Source organism: Protopterus annectens, chromosome 2.part0 (genome assembly GCF_019279795.1).
Source record: "Protopterus annectens isolate FY-2018-M chromosome 2.part0, PAN1.0, whole genome shotgun sequence".
Taxonomy (NCBI): Eukaryota; Metazoa; Chordata; order Ceratodontiformes; family Protopteridae; genus Protopterus; species Protopterus annectens.
The window spans coordinates 1580650595-1580676019 of NC_056728.1; positions in this window are offsets into that span (position 1 = coordinate 1580650595).

Consider the following 25425-nt stretch of genomic DNA (forward strand, 5'->3'; position numbering starts at 1 on the left):
CACTTTAATTAATTCATTTAAGTTAATTGATTGTGATTAATCAATTGAATTGTATATAAAAAGGTGTGTGTGTAAGGTTTTATATCTCATGAAGTTCCGTTTGTATTGAGTGTGAATAAAGGGAACAAAAGCACTTATAACCTTACCCTGCCTGGTGTCTGGTTCTTTTCAAGAGGAAGGTATCCTGTGACATTTTTGTTGGATTATTTGCTTTTATGTGATTTACTATTGTGATATTGGTGTACATTGGTACACAGGATACTTGATCAAGGAAAGACTGGCTCTGAAGAGAGAAACTACAAGCAAGTATTTTTTGTGAATCATAGACTTTGATATTTTTTGGAAGCTGACTCTGAAGAGAGAAACTACAAGCAAGTATTTTTTTGTGAATCATAGACAGACCAGTGTTTACTGACAAGTTTCTGGCAATGGATAAGTCTGTGGACAATATTAGCAATGATGACAGTGTAAGTCTTACACAGCTTTTGGCTTTAATATCCCAAATTAATACTAAAGTTGATTTAGTATGCTCCGGTAGAGCAAAAGAAAGTCATACTGCTAAAGAAATGAATGTTAATAACCGTATTTCTATTGAAAAGTCTCCCAGTGAGCTGCAGGAAGCTAGAACATCCTACTCGGGGACGGTACGGATGATGCGAATGCCAATTGAGTAGGTGAAGTGAATGGAAATGGCTTGCAACCAATGGGTGACGGAGAATTCCTCTCCTGGTTGAATAGGGAACTGATACCTTCGTGGGACGGATTCAGGGGCCAGCCAAGAGAAGGTGATGATCCTGTTTCCAATTACAAGCATAAAATCTACAAATTGGAAAAAACCCTGAAAAAATTCAGGGGATTACAGCTTGACAATATGTTTTCCGAAGACTGTATGTGCCTGGGAAGAGTACCGAAGGGGTTAAGAATCTGTAAGTTCCCTAATAACATTCAGAGTGGTTCAGTCCTACACCGGGAACTTTTAGAACTGTTTGACCGGAAAGGCATTGACTTTATGCAGTTACTAATTAAAGACAATTAAAGACCAACCAACACTGGTTTGGGTTCCTCTGGTGAGCTCATTCTACAGTCGTCATTGCTGCCTGGTTCTGGTGTGAGTGAAACAGCTAACCTCACACAATTGCTACATTTAATGAATGAAAAACTTGAGAACTTGTCCACGAGAGTGGACAGCTTGTCGCAATCAAGTACTGCAGTGAGACCTAAGGCCATGGCAGTTTCTACTGCAGAAAATCAGCTATTGAAGGGTTTGGCTTTATCTAATAATGCTTTGAGCAGAGTTGGAACTGAAGGTGTGAATCTTGCTTTTAATCTCAGCTCGCCTGTCAACAGAAGTGGTGGCGAAGGCTCTATCCATTTAAACTCTACAACTGAGCCCTCCTCGGGGTTTATAGGGCTTTCTAACATTGCAGAATGGTTAAAATTACAACCGGCATTTGGACTTAACTGCAATGATGTTACTAGTGAATGCTCGGATGGAGGAGGTGAGTTGTTACCTCTTAAGCTAAAAGAGATTGTCAGGAAAATGTTAAAACTTAAAAAAATTACAATTGGAAGTGAACTATTTTGAAGAATGTAAGAAACAGGGTGTAGTACCGAAAGGTTTATGATCCTGGCAGTACCCGTCGGGGTTAGAGGCGGCGATAGTATTTTATAATGAACTTTTAATGTTGCTTGATAAGCATGGTACTGAATTAATGGACATGATGTGTAAACACTATTCCATGTCTACAGAAGCTTTAACTAGTGAAATTACAGGGTTAAATAATGATATTAAAACACACCCTGATTTTATAAGGTACCACTATGACTATAAAAGAATGCTTTCTTCTATTGACCAACAATTGATCAAGAATACAGAGGTAAAACTCAAGAAACTGAGAAGAGACATTAGTGACTACAAGAATGGGGTTGTATACCCAAACCACCACCCTCTCAAGGTGGAGGTATTATTGGTCATTCCCTTGCACAACGTATAAGCATTGTGATCACAGACAATGGTAATGATTTGAGTTACCCGTTAGGGTAGGACCAGGAGTTAGCAACCTAGACTTATTTGAGGGTAACTTGAGGGATATACTGCCGACAAACATCTGTTCTCCAACTCGGGTGGCAATAACCAATACAACAGTACCAAAATGAATTATTCTTTTTCCAACAGGGACCAGAACCAGCCACAGAGATACAACATGAGGGGCAGGAAGGAGAACCAAAAGTACAACAGATAATTAATGCTCCTGTAATTTTGTTGAATAGTAGTGGTGATTTTAAGGTGTATAATTTGTCCAGTTACACCATTTGCCAGGAGTCATGTGAACTGTTCAGCAAGGGTTTGACTTTTGTACCCAAGAACATTTTGACTTACCAGGAGTCTTGATTGATTTAAAATTATACATTCGAAAATTTAACTTGGCCTTAATTTTTGGAGATAGGAGTTTCACAGACGACCCTTTAAGAGTGGCTAGTACGTATAATCCACCTGTTTGTTCCACTTTGTTGTTGTTTGAACACATGTGTGACTCCGATTTGAGGTCGCTGCATACGAGTGTTAAGAAAAATGGTATTAAGAACATAACTGAAAATGATGCTGAAGCTTTGAGGTTGGTCAGAGCCCTACAGGTCCGTTTCTTGAAACCGGACAAAGGTGGGGGATTGGTGATCATGGACAATGACGATTATGATAAAAGAATGTTTGACATATTAGACTGTAAGATCTACGTTAGATCTAGCCTTAATGAAATGAACATTGCTTAGAAAATAATTTTTTCCTTCTTCAGGAATTTGTTGATTGAAGGGTTGATCAGTGTCGATGTTTATAATTATTTAGTGATTTTGAAACCAAAAACACCTGATTTGTTTGGTTTAACTAAGCTACACAAAAATGTTGAAAAGCCTCCCATGAGGGCTTTGGTAAATGCTAGGTCTTCTATCACGTATGCATGTTCTAAGTACGTAGATGATTTATTAAAGAAGTATGTAATCAGGGAGGAACAGATATGTAAAGACTCTTGGGCCTTTTTGAAAAATTTCGAAAAATTTAAATTTTATGACACCATTTTTTTGTTAATGATAGATGTAGTCAACCTTTACTTTTCTGTTCCACACAACATAGGGTTAGAATATATCACTAAGAAGCTTATTTCCTATGGAGCAGAGAATGATGAAATTCGTTTGATCCAAGAATTACTAGATGTGATTTTGAACAACAACTATGTTGGTTTCAATGGTAACATATATAAACAAATAGTTGGTGTAGCAATGGGTTCCCCATATGGGGCAAATTATGCCAATCTAGTTCCAGCGCAGTGGGAACATGAACACATTTTCAACAGGGACATTTATGAAAAAGTAAAACTTTATAATAGGTTCTTGGATGACATCTTTATCATGTTTCAAGGGAGTGCAGATAATGCATGTAGCTTTGTGGTGGCACTGAACAACAGTACCCCATTTTTAAGATTTACACACACATATAAAGAGGATACCATCAGTTATTTAGATGTGGAATTGAAAAGGGACATTGTACGTAGATGCTACTTGGCTAAAATTTATAGGAAGCCTACGCATTTGAACACCTTGTTGCACTTCTCCAGTTGTCATTCGTTCCACCAGAAAAATTCTGTCCTAAAGAGACAACTGGTAAGAGCTGCTCAAATGACATCTGAACATTCGTCATTTGATGATGAATGTACCTTGCTGAAGTATTTGTTTATGAGCCATGGTTACCCGGAAATGTTGGTTGACGAGATGGTAAGAGAAGTTTGTAGTAAAAGACAGTTAGGCATGTTTAGCCCCATCCTGACCGTAAAAGAAGTAGAGCTAGATTTTGATGTGGTAGATGAGTCGGGTGTAGTGGTTTCTAGCACATGTTTACCACCGGCAGACACGGGTTCAACAGTTACAGATTTGGTGTGTTATAAGAGGAGTTGTATTACCCCTTTTACTACAGAAGCAAAGTATATTAGTAACATCCTTAGAAGGAATTGGTACTTGTTAACCTTCGAGAAGGACTTAATTGAGTAATTAGGTGACAAACCAGTAATCATTTTCAGAAAAGGTAGAAACCTAAAGAGTTTTATGGAAAGTACAACCATGAAACCTACTAGGATAGAGGGTACATATAAATGTGAGGCATGCAGTTACTGTAAATTTATATCTACAGGGTCCAGTTTTACAGTGAATCAATGCATGTTCAAAGCCAGAGGCCGGTATAGTTGTAATTCTAAATCAGTGGTTTACCTGGCTTTCTGTCAGTCATGTCCGGCTTTTTATATCGGCAAGACTGACAAAAAATTAAAAGAAAGGATTTATGAACATACGTATCATATAAGGAAGAGGAGTAGCATTAATGCCTTAGCGAGATACTGCAATGAAAACCCTTCTCATGTCTTTTTATTTAAAGTCAATGACCAGGTTGTGGTTGATGAAAAAGGTGGACCACACCAGTTATTGTTAGAAAAACGTGAACTTATTTGGCAACTTAGGCTGAATTCTTACACTTTACCTGGTTTAAATGAGGTCACATCATTGACTTGTATTCTGAAGTTAAGAAGTTTATTGAGGTGACATAAATCCTAGTATTTAATTTATTTGAGTTAAAGGCAGTACCCTCTATGTATATTTATGGATTTGTTTCCGATTTTTCATACACATATACACTATACATTTTTTATAGTTTAGTGTCACCCTAAGGTTGGAATAGAGATTTAGTAGTGTTTTTGAACATAGACTAGTCGGTGTCTTGGAATTTCGTTTTCTGCACTTGCTTGTCCTTTTAGATATCCATACCTTCCTTGTATGTATTGACAACCTGGTTCACAGACACTGTCATCTTTTTGCTTTGTGACAGTAGTCTGTTGTACGTTGTTGGTTTTCCTGTTTTTCATTAATACATGTAGGTACATTTTAAGTATAACTATATATATATATATATATATATATATATATATATATATAGTTACGTTTCCTTCATCCATGTGGTCCTATAATTACTTTTATACTTTTATGTTTGAGTACAGTTCTACATTCTGTTCCCATTTTGAAAGAATGTTTTTTAAAAAATTAAGTTTTAAATGAATGATTATATTATGTAATATAAGCTTGTCAGTGCAAGGAAAAGGTTTTTGATGTAGAACACTTTTAACCATCTAACCTAGCATTTAAATGTTTAATTGAATGGCAGCTTAATTAATTATTTATTAACTGCGCTTGTTGGCACCTTTTCTATTTTAAAACTGTGTTTGTAAACTTTTTTCCTTTTGTCCGAAGAAGTCTTCCAAAGGCGGAAGACGAAACGTGCTTTACATTAAACATTTTTTGGAGTTAACCTAACTAGATCAGAGCCTGTGTCTTTTTCATAATTAAAGACAATGCTAGAATAACATGCAATTTGAAAGATGAAATTGTGACATTACAAAGAGAAATAACTGCTGGTAGCCTCTTTGAGACAAACAAAGGGGTTTATTCTGCCATCTTCCCGAGGGTTGAAAAGCACGAAAATAACATTAAATCGAAAAAAGAGATGAAGCTGAAAAGAGACCAGGACGAATACGAGCAGAAGAGGGCGTACCCGATTCCAGGTGCAGGTGGTCGACCAAGAGTTTCATTCATAGAAACGGATGAAGAAGTTGTAGAAATTTTGCCAGGAGATGAGGTTGATGAACTAGAGGTGTTTGGTAAGCAAGGGACTGGTTTAGAGCAGGATTTTCGACCATTGCCAAGGAGGTCTGCACAGCTGAAAAGCAAGTATAGTTCCTGGACACCCAGAAACAACAACAAGAAACAGTATTGGAGAGACTATCATGGGCAACAAGGGGGCCAAAACAGAAGGAAGGGGAGACCACCACCACCACCACCACAACCATTCTACCAATGGTGAGGCCATCTCAGTTTATTTTTAATGACAAGTTGAATGACAGTTTCTACTTTAGTGCAGCTTCACTGATTGAGGTTAACATCTTTAATGCTAGTTTAGACATGATTTTGGAAGAACTCTTCCAGAAATATACCTTACTTACTTAAAGGTGAACAATCCTGTAACCCCAGCCTTCTTTGCGATCCCCAAAATTCATAAATCATTAGGGGATCCACCGATGAGACCCACAGTGGCAGGAGGTGGGAGTAAAAACAGAACCTTTAGCAAAAATGTTAGATTTCCATTTAAAAGGTATTTTTGAGGATAAAAATCATGTCTTGATGGACACTTGGCATTTATTACAGTGCATGGCAAAGAATGAGTTCAAGGAAGAAGTTATTTTCTTGATTATTGATATTAAGGACCTTTTTCTTTGTATTCGACATGAAGAAGGAATGGAATATTTCCAGGAAGCACTAAGGGAAGGAGCTAGATTTTCAAGGGATATGGTGTATGTATTAGCTACCCTCATGGAATTTGTTCTGAAAAATAATTTTGTGTGGTTTTAGGGGGGACATTTCAAGCAAATCCGAGCGGTAGCAATGGGTGCAGCAGTAGCCCCCATATTTGCTATCAAGACTAACGACAGATGACAACAGGTTTAAAGATCAAATGGTAGAGTTAAAGACTAGGCTGGCAATAAGGGGTTACCCAATTAGTGTCCTAGAGGGACAGGAGAGTTATGTAACAAGCAGGAGAGAAGTTTTTTATCCCCCATTATTGAAAAAGCCTGAGAGTTTGTTGAATGTTAAGAAGACAGAAGAGGTAACTACTTGCTGTGTGCTAACATATAATGAGGATAGTGTAGAGGTCCATAAAATGGTGGAAAAGAACTGAAATTGTGTTTTTGGGGCATATGGATTAACTGAAAAACTGGGTAATAAACCAAAAATAGTTTTCAGAAGAGGGCCCAACATTAAGAACTTATTTGAAAGGAAGAAAGACAAAGATAGGATTCCATTAGGTAATATGAGGAAATGCAATGGCTGCAGGGAATGTAGGTACATCTATGAATGTAGGAATACAGTGATAGAGGGTCACAATAGAATAATTCCAGTGACAGGGAATTATAACTGTAATACAAAAGGAGTTGTCTACGTGGCCTTGTGCCAGTCATGTTGTACATATTACATGGGAAAAATGGAAAACAAGTTAAAAACGTGAATTTACCAACATATTTATGCAATTAAGAGACAAGACAAAACAAATGCCTTATACAGACACAGCATAAACTGTAAGGATTTTTAAAAAATTCTCTTCTGTGTATTGGAAAAGGTAGTTAGACAGAAGGGGGGGTACTGTTTTTAGAATACAGGGAAACACACTGGTAGGTTTTGTTGAATGCCACAGTTTTTCCTGGTATCAATGACAGGATTTCTTTAAGGAGCTTGCTTCATTTAAAGGCAGATGAGATTAGATAAAAATGGTTTAAGTAGTTGGATACAGAAGCAATTAAGTTAGTATCTAATATATGTATTGTTATTTATAAATATATTTTTTTAGATGAAATGTTTATTATATATGTGTTTTTATAAGAGAATTATTCATGTGTTATACACAGCTATATATTTTTAAAGAACATATTAATCTGTTTTTATCTTGAGAGCACACTTAACTAATTATTCATTTAAGTTAACTGATTGTGATTAATCAATTGAATTGTATATAAAAAGGGGGGGGGTGTGTGTAATGTTTTATACTTGATGAAGTTCCGTTTGTATTGAGTGTGAATAAAGGGAACAAAAGCAGTTATAACCTTACCCTGCCTGGAGTCTGGTTCTTTTCAAGGAGAAGGTATCCTGTGACATTTTTGTTTGTTTATAAGATATCAAGATGTGTAAATAGATGCATCCTCTTATAAGATCATAGCTAGAATATGGATACCTTTTTAAAATACTAATACTAAAGCCAACACCATCCCCTGGATTCATGAAACTTGCGCCAGGCGCAGGCGTAGCGTAGGCGGCATAGCGCCAAATATGTCTGTCGAGTTATTCAGGTATGAACCAATCCCACGTGCACTACTGGCGTACGCCAGAGCTACGCAGCCCTCGGCATAAGTATGCAAATCACCCCATGTGCAGTGTCGCACCATGCTAATGAAGGCATACAGCGATTCACGAAGTGGTACAGGCGTAGTGCAAGCCCATGGAAATGTAAACCAAAAAACAAGGTTTACATTTTCCTAAACAGAACATCGGAGTTATGGAAGCAGACCACATGCATGTATTACAAAGTTAACATATGCCAGTGGAGAAATACACAGCCAATGGCACAAGAAAAGATGCACAACACCTAAAAAACAACATTTAATGTCATGTCCAAATTAACATAATCTTTCTCTAATGACACTACACTACCAAATACCCCTCCCCCAACTCACCCCAACAGCCCACTCTGCACCACCACCACTACCACATCTCCATTTACCATCTCTACTGGTCCTCTAAATAACTCATCTTCTCAGACTCCTACCCCCCCCCCCCACTGCTCACTCTCCCTCTTTCTCTTTTAAACCTACACCCACTTCTACTATAAAGAAACTTCTGCTGAAACTGAAGCCATGTACTAATGCTCCAGATAACATCCCATCTTACTTCCTCAGCTTAGCAGCTGATGCAATTGCCTATCCTATTAGTATCTTAATCAACCACTCTATCCTAGAAAGTACAGTACCTCAGATCTGGAAAAAAGCCTACATCATCCCTCTACACAAAGGGGGCAATAATAACAATATCACTAATTTCCGTCCCATTGCTATCCTCTCTCCCATCTCTAAGATCTTAGAAAAATGCATTCACCTTTAACTCCTTCCTTACCTTCTAGAAAATCACCTACTAACTCCCACACAACATGGTTTTAGACCTAACCATAGTACTATGACTGCCCTCCTCTCCTTTCTCCAAACTGTTAACAAAGCTCACGACTCTGGACAAATTGTTTCCACCCTATTACTTGACCTCTCTAAGGCCTTCGACACCATCTCTCATAACCTGCTACTTTCCAAACTCTCTAAACTCAACTTATCTACATCCTCATTGAACTGGTTCTCCAACTACCTATCTAACAGACATCAAGCAGTAATATGGAAAAAGGCCACTTCCCCATTTCTTAATACACCTACTGGGGTACCCCAAGGGTCCATACTTGGCCCCCTTCTCTTTAATATATTTATTAATGACTTCCACAACTCTATCCCATTCTCAGACATCATCCAGTACACAGATGATTCCACTATTATATGCTTTGCTTCCTCAATCCCCACACTCCAAAAACTGACCCAAGAAGCTTTCACAATCACTGAGCAGCGGATGAAAACAAATCACCTCGCTCTCAATGCCTCTAAAACCAAACTAATGCTATTCTGCCCCTCTAAAGCTATCTCCTTCAACACAAACTCTTTCACTATCACTAGTCAAAATAATTCTCCTCTGGAACTAGTGACAGAAACCAAACTCCTCAGGGTTCTAATAGATAACCAACTCAAATTTAACTCTCACCTACATCTAAACATCAAAAAAACCCACCAAAAACTTGGTATGCTGTACCGACAAAATAAATATCTCACACCAGCTGCCAAAATCACTCTCTCTACTTCTTTTCTTATTCCTTCCCTTCTTTACGGAGCTCCACTCCTAACCAACCTACAGTCGTCCCTAAAATCCCAACTTTCCTCCTGCTATAACAAATTGCAAAGTTTGCTACCAACCATAAGACCTCCTCTCATCACTGTTCCTATCTCCACACTCTAAAATGGTTAGAACTTCCTAATCATCTCACAGGCATACAATTAACTCTGGCTCATAAACTCATTTTCAACCCTTCTCTCTGTCCCTCCCTTTCATCTGCTTTTAAAATGCACCTTCCCAACAGAATATTGAGATCCAACAATCAATATCTATTAGAAATTCATAAACCCACTCGTCCCCCAGGGAAAAACCTTCTTTCCTTTGTCATTGCCCGCCTCTGGAACTCACTACCCTCATCTATCCGTACCATGCCCAACCAATTTATTTTCAAAAGATCTCTTCATGCCCACCTATATTCCAAGTGGGAATGCTCCTGCACCCACCCTACATAGCTATCTAATCCTAAATGATATCTTAATTCTTTTGCATTCTTCCAAAAATTCTCCCATCCCTCATACTCAGTATTCACATCTTGTTTTGGGAAATCTTCACAAGGCCTTCTCCTAAATGTCTCCTTTATATTTGTCTGTTATCTCTCAGAAAATTGCTTTTCATTAATACAGATCATCATATAAACTCAAACACTTTCCTACAATATTCTCTACTATCAATAAACTATGTTCTTTCATAATGACTTTTCTCTGAACTCAGCTGAACTGTGCATAATTTTTTGATTATTATTATATATTTGTATTCTTTTTATAATTTTGTATAACCAGTGTGTATCATGTTCTTGTATCTGGAGCTTTTCTCACCGGGACTCCATTGAAAACGGGTTCTTTGGCCCAATGGACTATCCTGGTAAACCAACTGCAAATAAATAAATACATAAATAAATAAATAAATGTTCACAGTAACGCACAGTACAACCACAGGGCATGTGTGTGCAAACAGGAATACAAAGGAAATATATAAAAATGGCAGAAAATCGCAATGAAAGACAAATTAGGATTGCACCATAATATGCAATGGTAGGCATGGCACACCACAAGCAAGGTGCAGGGGTTGCCAGGGGCCCGCAACAGTGTTCGGTGCTGTAACTATGAATTAGTAGTCAATGCCATGCAAATGAGGCAGGTAATACTGAATCACAAACGTCCTGCCGGATTAAGGATGCACCTGACGGTGCAGTGCTATAACACCGAGGAGTTTATCAAAGGTGATACATGACATCAGCAGAGGGGTGTGCCACCATATCAGTAAGCACATTGGAGCAATGCAAATCTGGCCTGGCCATTGCTAAGCAAAGCAGAAAGACAGGGGTGGGGAGGAGGGTATAGAACCATTTAGCTGAGAGCACACATGGTGCCCGAAAGCGCATTTGTACAGGGATGAACTCGTGCCCGAAACCCGGTAAGCAGATGCATGCGCCGCAAACAATAGCACAAACAGAAAGGTCATGGGAAGAAAAGAAGGAAATACCAAAGCAGGGTAATTGGCGTAGTAATGAGCAATTAACACCAATCAACACACGGTGGCCAATCGACGGCAGTAGACAAGCCTGCATGCAGAAACCTGTGAAACAGGATAGGGAAGGCATAGGATTGCAAAGTAAGGTGTGGAGGACCTGGAATGCAAAGACAGGAGAACTGTCATAGCAGAGCAAACCAACCCACAGTAGATCGACAATAGCACATATTATGCAAAATAAGCTAGGTCTAGGAAAGTACAAATGAAAGCTGGCAGTTGGATGCATGCCAGCAAATGGTAGGTGTAACGTGCACAAATGTAAACGGAAGGGCAGGAGGTAATTCACGGCATCCAAATGTAATGCAACACCAAAGGCAACACAATAGTGGTTTCGTAAATAAAACACAGAAGATACCCTGTAGCCACAATCGTACATACACACCCTATGACATCATCAGTGTTCACAGCAGAACAGTATAAAGTGTGAAAGCACTCAACACACACCTGTGTATTCCCAAACACCGCACCATAGGTGTAGACAGATGGAGAACTTTTAAAATGTACATGAGCTGCCATAGCTGTGATTCATCAGCATGTGTTACAGACCGACGGTGTTGTGGAGGATGATGCTGACAACCACTGTAGGCCTCAGAGGAGGAGAATAGTGTTCAGACCACCAAGGGTAACCTACCAGGGGCTACATGATGTAGAGATAGTAGAGTGTTACAGGGTGGACAGGGACATCTTACAACAAATAGTAGAGCTGTGCCGGCCACGCCTGAGAACCAGAAACAACAGAGGGGAACCCATCCCAGTGGACACGAAGGTATGTGTAAGCTTGCGAATACTAGCCACAGGTACCTTTCAAAGGCCAACTGGAGATATAATGGGGATCTCACAGGCATCAGCATCCAGGGTATACACCAGTTCCTGGACGCCATGTTACCACATGCCAATGAGCATATACACTTCCTCCCAACTCAGGAGGAGTTGGCCAGCAATATGCGTCACTTCCACCATGTGGCAAACTACCTGGAGGTACTGGGTGTGATAGACTGCACACACATACAAATTAAGTCACCACCCATTGAGTATGGTAGGTGCTACATAAACCGCAAGGGATTCCACTCCATCAACTGCCAGGTTGTGTGCAATGCCCAAGGCATTATCATGGATGTGTGTGCTGGCAGCCCTGGAAGCTACCATGAGTCCCATATCTGGCATGCCTCACAGCTGTATCAGGTATTTGTCAGGGGGGACATCCCACAAGGTCACCTTGTGGGGGATGCTGACTATGCACTGGAGCCATGGATGATGACCCCCATCAGAAATGCACACACCAGTGCAAGAACGCCATAATGAGGCACACGCACAAACCAGAATCATCATAGAGTGTGTGTTCGGGATGCTGAAATCATGGTTCCGGTGCTTGGAGACATCTGGTGGAGCCTTGCAGTACTCTCCAGGCACATGTGCCCACATCTTCATAGTATGTGCCATGCTACATAATATGATCCTGTGGAGACAACTGCAGCAGGGTCATAATGGGAGAGGGCCTCACATCCCACCGCAAGTGCCAAGGCCAACACAGGCACAGAGGGATCCAGACCACGGACACACTGTGCCAGCCCCAGTAGGCAGACGGAGGCGTGCCCAATATGCCTACGCCTTGGCAAAGAGGGAATGTATAGCACATACCTTGACAGTGTAGACTCCCATGGATTGACACGCCTCCCCACCTGCACACAGTAACATGGATGGCACACAAACACAGCTACCTGTAAATTGTGATGTATAGGTGGCCCACTGTGGAATCCAACATAGGCTGCCCTTAAACATTGTAAACGCAACAGCCATGGGAACAGTGAACTGTCAACACCTGAACAGTAGATGCACCCATCAGCATCTGTCGGTGCTGTGTGTATAGGTTCCCAGGTACACCGGTAGGTACACGCCCGATTGTCAGAGGCAAAACACCAAACTGGGCAAACAGTGACACCCATCGCCACAACATCGAGTAAGCAACTGCCGCGTACTGGAGCAGAGGCAATCGCGGGAGCACATGTGTGTAAGCACTGTCCTACACACAGTCATCACGGATTACCCACCGCGTTACTGAGGGGCTCCACAAAATGTAATCATGGATGTACTGTCAAGGCAGGGGATGTACCCATGACAGGCAGTAGTCACCCCGGCATGCTGCATACATGGTCGTATGAAGGTGTAGCAAATTATCGGGTGTACCTAATTGTGATATACATACCCAGTGCTGGAGTGCAGCCAGTAAACATCACATGGACATACCATTAACTGGACCCATTAAGTTGTAAACTAATGGAGTCATCCATGTGAGTGTAATGTGGAGTAACTGCTGTAGTGTACTGCACATACAAATTGACATAATTCGTGTACAACCCCCAGATGTCCAAGTGGTACATGCAGTGACTGTCATGCATGTTCCCGGTCCCACGTCCCGCAAGGGATGTAACATAATCCCGACGGCATGGGTAATGCAGTCCGGATGCAGGTCATCAGAATATGTGTAGCACACGTTAGCGGGAATAAGCGTTGCCCACAGCTAGTAAGCGATGTTTAAATACGACTATACGGATATGCGCGAAACAGGGCTAAGTGTCACCGACCACTGTGCAGATAACAGTCAATGATTTACAGAACAGGTGACACCAGCATTAGTCACCCCTGAACAAATAGCGCCTGCTCTGAAGGGTAAAACGACCACTGCCAGGAGTGGAACAGGCAGTCATGTACACAATCACCCAACACTATTGCTAGGCAAGATGTACGTACGGTAAGGATGCCACAGTTCAAATGACCAATGTGGGACATACGCCAGATGTCAGCAGGATGACACACACCCGGCCAGGACAAAAACCAGAACGACAGTGTTTTGCATAGATAAAAAGCTTATAGTTTAGTAATAGTCACAGGTACGTGTTCCGTGTCCTGTAACATGTAGGTGGGTCAGATACAGAATAAGTGTGTCATGCAACAATGACATAAACTATAGGGAATACGTTTGTCCCAAAGTCGCAGGACATTTGCTATGTTCACAAATATTTCGCAGGACACAACTGCACAAAGAGGGATTGTCCCTCGCAAAGTGGGATGGGAGGTAATCTTAACCATGGCAGGTGTGTAATGTGACAGGTACAGACACAAACATGCGGAGTCTGGGAAACACAGTATACACTGACAAACACACAATGAAAGGCATAGCGTGCCTGTCACTACCCCTGTCCGAGAAATGTATATATATATATATATATATATATATATATATATATATATATATATATATATATATATATATACACATATATAATACAGATAGAAAGGGCGATAGTGTGATATATGTCAATATACAAGGGGTCACTGGCATCTGCAAACATATAGATAGGCCGACAACATTCTAAACACCTTTGAGGTACAAATAAACAGGATACCGCCAACTATGGAACGTGTCACACACCGACACACGTAACCAGGAGGATGAAAGACAGAAAGAACACAGTACTGGAACAGTAGAACCGCGAGCAATAGGATGATAGTAAGGACATGTAGTCAACACTGTCGGCGGTACGGACCACATAGGTACTGTGTAAAACTGTGGTTGTGTGTGATGTAGCCTGTGTATGTGTGTGATGGGGGTGCCATGTGTGTTCCCGTGTGACTAAAGTGTGTCATGTGTGTCCGCATAGTGTGTCTGTAGGTGGCAACTCGGAGGTAGATGATTACGGTAGGTGCGGGTATAGCTATCCATAGGCATGCGGTAAACACCTGACCCACATTGGGAGGGACAGCCCCCCCTGGGCAGGTGTGTCCTGACATGAAACACTAGAAAGGGCAACTGTCCGTGAGTGTAGGACATTAGTATGTCCCACATAATATGCAATAGTTGCAGGAAATACTCATGCCTGTATGTAAGAAGTGGAAATGTTACATGCAAACCGATAAGTAGTGAAGGACCAAGAACAATAGGTATGTAATGAGGATAAAAGTTTGTGCTATCCTGTGTACTGACCGTGGCCATATGTCAGCCTGTAAACACCATTGTGTGACCCACAAGTGTCCAACTATGGCCATATGAAAAGGTGGCAAGCCATGTGACAGAGGGTCTGACACCAACACCACTGCAATCATTGCAAATATCTGGGGCAGGCATACAGGGGATAGCATTCATTTACAAATATCCCTGCACATATCGCCTTACATCGGGAGGTATGGAAGTATCAACTGCACCTGCATACCATATTGAAACCAATTAACAATGGCCCACAGTAAATTCCCGTAATAGAAGTCTATTAACTGATAGCACTGTAATTAGGGAAGGGGCCCACACACATATATATATATGGACTACGTAGAAATGCAAGCCCCACAAAACTGTATATGCTACGTACACCCACCTACATCCCCAAACTGTAAACAATAGCAATACAGACCATAACCACAGCCCAAACATCTAGTTAGTCAATTACATCTGCTAAACCGTTGACATACCTTGTGAGAGATATTTAAAGGCACCATGCAAAATTGTATCCGTCGTATAACAGAACAAACGGCGATGTTACAGATGTTTGCAATAGTCCTTTATCAGATGGGTGGGATGACAGGTACAGTCACAGGTAGAATCACACACAATCCAAGGGGGACATGACCCCAAAATAGACTTGGCTCTACACAAAGCAGTTGCAATTACACACAACAAAACACAATACAGGCCGTCTCCCCAAAGGCAGGGCAAATGGCCAATGCCCAGGTCGAGAATTCAATTATACCCCACTGCTGCCGCGTAATTGGCAAATGGAGTAGCTGCACAGCTGAAGTGCATGTAATTAGTCACACCGGACCTCAAATTGGTGGCAGTAAACCACATGTTGCAGGTATAGACGTATATAAGGATGACTTGCCAGATATGCAAATTGTATGCTCATACCGTATAACAGTTGAAAGAGTGATACAGAGGAGCGAGATAGAGACGAAACACCAGAACGATATCAAGGTATGTATAACACTAACTGTATGTATAGTATGTTCTGAATTACGTAATGTCAGTGTATGCATAGCCTGGTTTGCAGTAATTAACAGTATCCACCATGCATAAAGTGGAGAATGGTATTTATGTAGTGATGTCTCGCTGATCGTACTAATGCTTGTAGAAGATGTGCGTCCAGCAGTGGGCCACAGAGTAAACAGCACAGACACCACAAGGGATGCAACATGACGGTGTTAAACAGAACAGTGTCATACGACCCACCGTCAGTGACAGGGTATGTCCAATAAGTACGTGCCATAGCAGGGGATGGTATATGTAGATATACTGTAACAGTACGCATGTGTATGGGCATATAACGTCAATGACATGTCTAAGGTGGACCCTTTGTGCAAGTAATGGTTGAATTATGGGATACCATGTAAAACATGTGTAATGTATAGTACAGTAGATTGATACGTCAGATATGTTACACAGGAGAACAGGCATATGATGCTTAACAAAGGTATCATATAGTGATGTGAGTACTATGTAATTAAGATATGTATAAACAGTTATGATGAAATAACTATGTACTCCACTCTGTGCATTTGCAAAGGATGCAAACATTACTCCCATACTAGAATAGCAGAAGAGATGTGACAGACAAACATGGACATGATTGGTGTGTACAATAACAGTAGACATATGGCCCGTAGTCACGGAACATTGTAATAGCATGACAGCCAATCTAACTGAAAGGGCTATACCAGTAACCATGCACAAAGGACATGTAATAGCTGCACAGGTTCATAGTGGTGTACCATGCAGTCTGGCAAGTTAATGTGTAACAACAACTACAGTGTGCACACCAGTGGCACCTCTCCAGTGTAGTGTCCTGTGAACAGAAGAGTCATGTGTAACCTGCATCACTGCACAGTACAGCCACTGCAGTGATCCCAAGCATACATGTGTCCACCATCCAGCAAGCGGGATATCACATGAACACTGCTACTGACAGTCCATGCGTGATGTACATATGAAACATGTCCCAAAGCATGGTGAGTGTCCGGTCTGGGAATGCAACCCCCAAGCACATGCCACACACAGTCGCGTGTGTGCACATATCCATGAGCATCATGGTCATAGTGGCTATTGTGTATGTCGTGTATGCGGAATATATCCATCAACATATTTGCAGACATGGGCCCTGTCTTTGCAGCAGATGTCACCCCTGAGTATGTAGTCTGAAAATGTGTACAGATGTGGTGTCTGTACATAAGCCGCATACATTAACAGTTGTAGCTCAATAAACATCATGGCATTTTAATTTTGGGGTGTGTAAAGCTGTTGTGTAAGGTACACCCTATGCAGGGTGTTGTATCCATTGATGTGTGTATACGTCCTGTGTTCAGAGGTACAATGGGTGGCTATGTACCAGCTACACACCCAGGACAGACATGTGTGAACACGTAGAAGGATATCCACACCACAGTGGCAATGTGGTAATCACAGGAGTGTGTGAAACATACATGTGTCTTACACACATGTACAATGCAACATGTATGTCGGGGAATAACACCTATGTGATAACCAGTGGGAGGATGGTGTACTGCAAAGGTGATGTTCACACCAAGTGTCATGCAGGTAGAGGCCATGATGTTCATATCGGTATCTGTCACAGTAACACCCGCATGGATGGGGTCTGTATCAGCTGGTGAAGCAACAATGGTGCTGGGTATGCAGTGGTCTGTAAAGCTAGGCAGGGAAGTCCCCGCAGTGGTAGCCTGTACCTCAGGGAAGCATATACCGAACATGAGGGCCCCATGACTGAGGACTGTGGTAAGCCAAGTGTAACTGGATTGCAGTATGTGATTTGGTATGTCACCCTCAGTGTGTGTGTCCCATCCATTAGCCACATTGCATAACATCCAGAGACATATGTTGTGATGTGCAGGTGGATGTGTATGTAGTCAATACCAGAATGGAGAACGGTGCTGAATGGCAGTGAGAGGACAATGCAGGCTGTGTGGACACCCGTGTCATGATCAACAACTCTGGTGACTGTAGGAAAGGTGTTCAATAGATGTAGGAGGCATGCTGTGGCCCCAACAAGACCAGCCCAGCTGGCATCAAAGGACTGGAGCACAACAGAGACTTGACGAATGATGTCCATGATGATGTGCTCTATAGCTGTGCATAACAGACCAGTGAGGTGTGTAGGGCAATAGTCCCAGTCATGCAGTGTGGCACCACCTGTGAGGAGTGTGACAGTCGCTGTGTGCCAGTCAGGGGCCACAATGTCTGGTACAAAGCTATTACTGAATATGGTGTCCCAGTGGAGAGACATGCTGTTCAGAGTTCTGTGGACATCACAGCCTGGGATAGTGCAGGGTGACAAGGGGCCTGTGTCCTAGGACATATAGAGTGCAGGTCAGTACTGTGTAGGTGTGAGTGCAGGTACACCGCAATGTACCTGCAAGGAATGTGGCCCTGCAGGGAGTGAGAGGGTGTAATGTTAGCAATGAAGCCATCAGACAGGATGTTGCCAACATCACCTGTTACTGTCATGTTCCAGAGTGACAGTTGTATGTGTGAGCAGATGTGAGTATTGCATACGACTACTGACATACCACCATAATGCCCTGTGGTACATCTCGGAATGTGTTGCAGTAATGTGTATGTAGCTAGTTATGGTGTATGTGATATGGGATCCTGTGGCCCTATCAAGGCTGACCAGTGAGTCACCCCACCCATGGGAATGTACACCACTGTGTAACAGCCCCCACCTGTTGTTGTAAAGTATGTCCATGGGACTGCACCCCCAGAGTGTCATCTGTATTCTGGTGTGTACTTGCATGGCTCTGTGTGGAATAGCATGAACCACATTGTCGTGTACATGCTATTGAAGTGCACTGGGGTATGTCTCAGCATTTGCATGTGCATTGTCCACCTGCACATGTGTCACAACATCAACTACCACTGTCATACAACATCTGGAGTTGGTGTTGTAGTACTCATCTACTGTGTATGCCGTGAAGTGTGTGGTGCTGGTATGTGGCTAACAAGGTTGGGTAGCAGATGTTCGGATTCCACCAATGAGGGGACAACCGCAGGTGTCGAACAGCAGTCACATGTTGGTAGTGTCCATGTCAAGGATACTGTTGGTCTTGGAGGTGGTGTATGGGTTGAACCAGCTGAGCGGAGGTTTTGACTCACGCATAGTGTACGCCTAATGTTTCAGTACATGTGCGGCTATCACAGTTAGGTGTGGGTTACTGTCAGTCTCACATTAGTAGCAGCAGTAGTTCCGGACACAGTCATATGCACGTGGAGCACCTGTGATGCATTATGTGAAGTAACCAGCCGGGATGTGTGTACAACATAGTGGAATATGGGGACACCTCAGCTGTGGGTGTGCCAGTCCAGGTACATGCCTGAGAGGTACGGTCTGTCTATAACCAGTCATTGCAGGTGTGCTCTACAGAGCCAAGAGGTAGGTCCCAGTCACTGCAGAGATATTGCAGTGGTGCAGTATCAGGTGTGCCTTGCCTGCGTGCATCACAGTGGATGATGTCAAGCATAGTGTGACATGACCACATGCTTTGCTAGCCTGTTCCCATTCTGGTGGCGACTGTTATTGGGCACTGTGCAAGACAGGCAGTATAAAAGCAGTAAGAGTCCAACATGTGATCTGTAATCCCAGGGCTGACAGGTGCAGGTCAACTGTGCCACAGCATCATGTTGTTTGGCCGGGTCTGTCAAAGTGGACGTATACTAGATGCCTGTGGAATGACAGCAGAAGCAGGGACAACTGTTGGGAGTGACACAGTCATTCGTAATACAGTGGTAACAGGTCCGGATGAACGCAAAATGCTTCCCAGGGCGTGGACCACACCAGCAGGGCGACAACACTGGTGGGCTATTGCATGTCCCTGATCACGTAGTCTGTGCCCTGAGTGACAACGTCTGTCACACAAACATGGAAGGGGAGTTACATCGTACCTGCTGACTTGTGGCATGTGTGCATAGGTTATGTTGCAGAACCAGTTACTGGACAGCAGGATGTAATTGACTATTGCCTTGTGTAGCCTGCTGAGTGGAACAGCAGTGTGACTGCCGATAGTCACCTAAGACAGGTGTGTTGAGTATGTTATGACACCCTATTGGCTGTATGTGATGGGCACATGTGTCTGTGGGCTATAGGTTGGTGTGGTTGTGTTTAGTGATGTGGGCTGTTGTCAGTGCCCACACAGAGTATGGAGGGGTACTGTACAAGGTGTCTCCGTATGTGTGGCCTGTGGTGGGGATCATGTGGGACCATGTGATGTGTGGGGTGCGTTGCCAATGTTGCACAACCCCACATGACTGTCAGGTGCAGTCAGGGTTGGTGACAGTATAACCCCCAGCAGGGCTGCATATGTGCATCCCCCACAGGCTGTACTGTTGTATGTTGGGAGGTGTGCATTGACTGTGGACATGAGAATAGCTCTATTGCCACATGTACAACATAGTCATCATAGTGACAGGCAATAGCACTGGTACGTGCCAGTTGGACATGCCTGTATATAAGTGGTACATGGCAGGTGGACAGCCCGTAGAAACCACCATGTCTCACGAGGTATGTGAGTGATGTGTGTACGACAGCTGTTGTACATTTATCAAGCTGGAAATGTATGGACAGACAGTGTACCTGTGAGGACTGGTGTGAAATGGATGCTAAACTAAGCAGTAGCTCATAACATGCCAAGAAGCTCTGAACAAGTGCTGAGCATGCCCACACATTACAGATAAGGTGTTGTATACTATCAACCCACATGTTTTGACAACAGTCATGATTGGTGGCACCGCATCAGAACACTGCCGGGTATGGTCTGCAGGTTCATGAACCATTATCAATGTAGATGTTAGCAGTACAGATGTACAAGATAGTATGGATGTTCAGCTACAGATGCCTGTGTATTTCACAGGAGTGTTCTACTAGTGGCCTGTTGACAGACTCACAACTACCAAAGGTGCTACAGTGAGATGTGCATATCACACGGTGTCAGCTACAGTAAACCAGGGTTAATGTGTTGTACCCCACCTGCATTGTAGTCCATACCACACAGACAAATGTCAGCCATCTGTGTATGTGATGATGTGAATGGCCATGACCTATGGGCAATTGTTGTCACAGTGTTGTGAACAACATACAAAATGGGCTGTGTGTGTGATGTGTGTGATGTATGTGTACATTCTGGTGGATGATATCAGCAATGACACCAGTAGGGGAATACCCACGTACCCATTAGGAAACACCTAGGCTGTGGTCAACAGTATGGACACTGTGTTAGGGATGGTGTAGTGTAGTACACCTCCCTGAGCTGGAGACATCTCCCTGGCCCTTTAGGTAGTCATCCGAGGTACCCATGACATGACAGGGTGGTATCCATGTGCACAGGGATCATTGGACAGGCATACACATCACCCGTCTGACCAATATTGGAATACATATCACCCTCCAGGGGTAGGGCCCATGCGTGGATGGCCGATACCAGCCTCCACAATACTCACCTCCAGTATGCAGCATGCTATCCACCTTGCATACGGACATATGCGATACTATGCTGTTAGACATGCTACATGTCCATAGCCTGATCTGAAAGTCATACGTCATGGACAACCACCATCCTACGACTAGGATGGCCACATGCTTGACAGATCCCTGTGCCATACCTGTGACATACTCCCACCATACCATGCAGCCCTGTCCACATAGCTGCACATATCACCCCTGCCATACATGGTGTGATGGCCGTATGGTAGATGTAGTATCATCTATCTGGATCAGTAATGTGTCACTGATGCCCCTCGTGGTAGCGTAATGGGTGTCAGATACAGCTAGGAAACCCAGCCCGTACATGCTATAGCCAATAACCTTACCTGCAAATGACGTCTGACTAGCCATTGTCACATGTCTATCACATGTGCAATACAGGTGATCCGTGGCAGGATGTTGAACAGCTGTGCAGTGTAGATGTCTATGGAAAAACAAATGCATGTACAGGTTTCCATGCGTACTTGGTGCATTGTCACTGCCCAAGTCCAGTAAGGCTATGTCTGTGTTGATATGTGACATATCCACCGCATCTAGGTCAACAGCATTACCATGGATACATTAGGCATGGATAGATAGGTAAGAACACCAGTGCATGCAAACAGACATGTCCACATGGAGACTGACGTCACATGCAGTAGGAACACTAATGAGGTGACACACATATATGGGGATGATATCTAATGCATACTGGGTGTTACATGTGTGGGACACATACATGCCAGTCGTGTTAGTGTCATGTTGATTTGCAAAGATAACTGTGTGAATGTACTAGAATGTATGTGCAGCAGTATCACTGTACATGTCTGTAAATGTGACCTGTCACCTTCATCATGTCTTACAGATAATGCCGCGTACATGCCTACCAACATATAGCCAACAGGAGGATGATGTCGTAATACCGTACCTCCATGAGAACTACAAGGCGTTATTTAGCCACAAGCCACAGCATGCACAGCAGCAGGATGACCTGTGTCAGGATCTTCGCAGGAGGGTCAACGAAGTGGGTGACCACAACTGCACCTACCAGCAGGTGTGCAGACACTGCATGGACCTCATATGTCATGCAAAACAGCGTGCCACTGCAATCGCCAGAGAACAAGGTGGTACGGGTGGTGGGCCACCAACCCAGCCTCCACTCACACACACGGAGGAGCTACTGGCCAGTCTGGGAACACCCTCTGAACAGCCCCCACAAACAGTAGCTGCCATCGTGGAGGTGGGTGTCTCCCAACCAATGAGCCTGGAGTTGCCTGGTAAGTCAGTACTGAATATATGGCCAGTATAATCCATGTATGTGCATGTGTCAGTGTACATCATGTAATGTAACAACATATGCAAGGTATGTGGACACACATGCTTTATGCTACCCTGTGTATGCACCATACCTCCGAACTGTACAGGTAATTGCAGGATGTCCAGCTGTCTGCCTCAGATTGTCGGTGTGTTCCCCTTAATAACTGTCCCTTTCTAGCAAATAGTTGAGGAATGGAGTCATTAAATGATGACATACAGTTGTGTTTACGACTGCACATTCCATTGCAAACCCATGTGCATGCAAACCTATTGGTCTATCAAATATCCAGGTTAGTAAGAGCAATATGTCACAGTTGTCCCTATATGTCCCCCATCATAGTAGGCTTTGTCCACATTTATTGTTCTAAGAGGTTGAGAGATATGGTATGCACACATGTGCTGACTATATGCTATTGTACAGACGAATGTGTTAACCTGCACTGTGCACCTTGTGGCTGTCATACTGTCATGGATAATGTTCATACTGCTGTGTCACCCTATACAGGTACCTCTGGCATGCCGCACAGACAAGAGTCCATTGCAGGTGAGTCTACAATCAGTATCAGGCATGTCAAAGCATAGATCTATTCACCATGTGGCCAGTTAATCCATGGATATACAGGTCGCATCACCCATCATCCACACAGGCCACCCATGTGCAATATATACAACTGAAATGATACATAGACATGAAACTACAGTATTTGTCATTGCTACATGTGTGTCCAGCTGTGCATACAATGGTGGAGGTGTTCTACAATGGAGGCATATGTACTTTACAGTGGAACAAAATGTGTGGTACACAAACCAGTACTGCATAGTGAGCTGTGATATGGGCAGACCACAGGCATCACCATTGTGTTATATGCCCCTGCAATGGTTTCACAAATTGTGATGTTCCATCCGACATGTCCGAGACATGTAGCATTTTGGTTGCAATATTGTCACAATTCCCCATAACACATACCCCACATACCACACATACACCTGTTGTCTGCATAGCCCTGTGGATGGTGACATAACCAACATCTATGTGTGTATGTCATATGGGACAACACAGACATGTGTGATAGACGGCCATCACATACATGACCAACACATGTGCACTCATGGCCATGGGGGATGGCCAGAGACATGTAGCCACACAGAAGACGGGATGTGGATACACCCTGTCCCACTTTGTCCATACATGGTCCAAGTACAGCCGTACTAGACCGATTGTACAAGTGATGTGGTACGCTGCACATCATAACTGCTTGTGCACAGCTAGTGGAGGTGTCAGTGACATGTACCTCATAAGATGTGTTGAACATGATGTCTGTGTCATAGCATGACAGTAGTCACCTTCACAGATTCCACTGACAGTGACACCAGGCCACAGAAACAGCACTTTTCCCCCTGCCATAGGACATCACTGTTAGCTGTGCACCATGTGTGCGTGGTACATCAATGTGTTGTGTGAAATGGTGACATAGCAGGTCTGCTATGTGTGGACTTGGTTGCCAGGCAGCTAACACTCTGTAGTCATCATGTAGGGGTGTCATCTGTATATCCTCCAGTGACCTGTCACATGGCACAGCATGGTTGGGTGTGTATACACCTCAGCATCATAGGTCACAATCCACAGGTATGTCATGGGTATGCATGCAGTTCTGGATATGCAATGTGTACATAACATGCACTGTTTAGCAACATATACGCCTCATGATGCCATGCAATGGCACAGTGTCTGCGCATCACACTGTACAGCAATGTGGACGGCCCAGTCCCCTACCATGCCCATGCACATTTGCTCAACATGCATTCTATCTGTAGGGCATATGGACAACACCGCAATGTGATTCCCAGTACGATGCTGTACATGTGTCACAACACCATTGTGTCAGACATGCATGCATGTTAATGAACATGTCAGCAGATTACATGTCAAGGTCACATCAGCCATGTGTACTGTTATCCTGTTCTGGTCCACATGGTGTATCACAGAGATGCATGCATACTACATGATCGTGTGACTTGCATGGATAATGATATGACACCTGCCTGCTGTAGTGTGCATTCCAGGGGGTATGCTTACAAACACTATTGATGTCTGAGCTGCATGCTGTCAGCTGCATCACAAGCATGCTGCATGCCATCTGTCATCTCACATGCATGGTGTGTCAGTGTGTGTGTCAGTGTGTCAGTGTGTCAGTGTGTGTGTCGGTGTGTCGGTGTGTGTCAGTGTGTGTCGGTGTGTGTGTGTGTGTGTGTGTGTGTGTGTGTGTGTGTGTGTGTGTGTGTGTGTCAGTGTGTGTCGGTATGTGTGTGTGTGTCGGTGTGTGTGTGTCAATGTGTCTATTGTAATGTAGAGTATTTCTTTGCATTCACAGGTGATGTAGGTTCGTTACCCTCCTGCGGTCCATCTGATAGTGTCCCCACAGATGCTAGCAGTTATGAACATATGCACGAGGTACAGGCAGGGATGTCAGGGGCGGAATCTGTGCCAACGGTTGCCATCCCAAGGCCC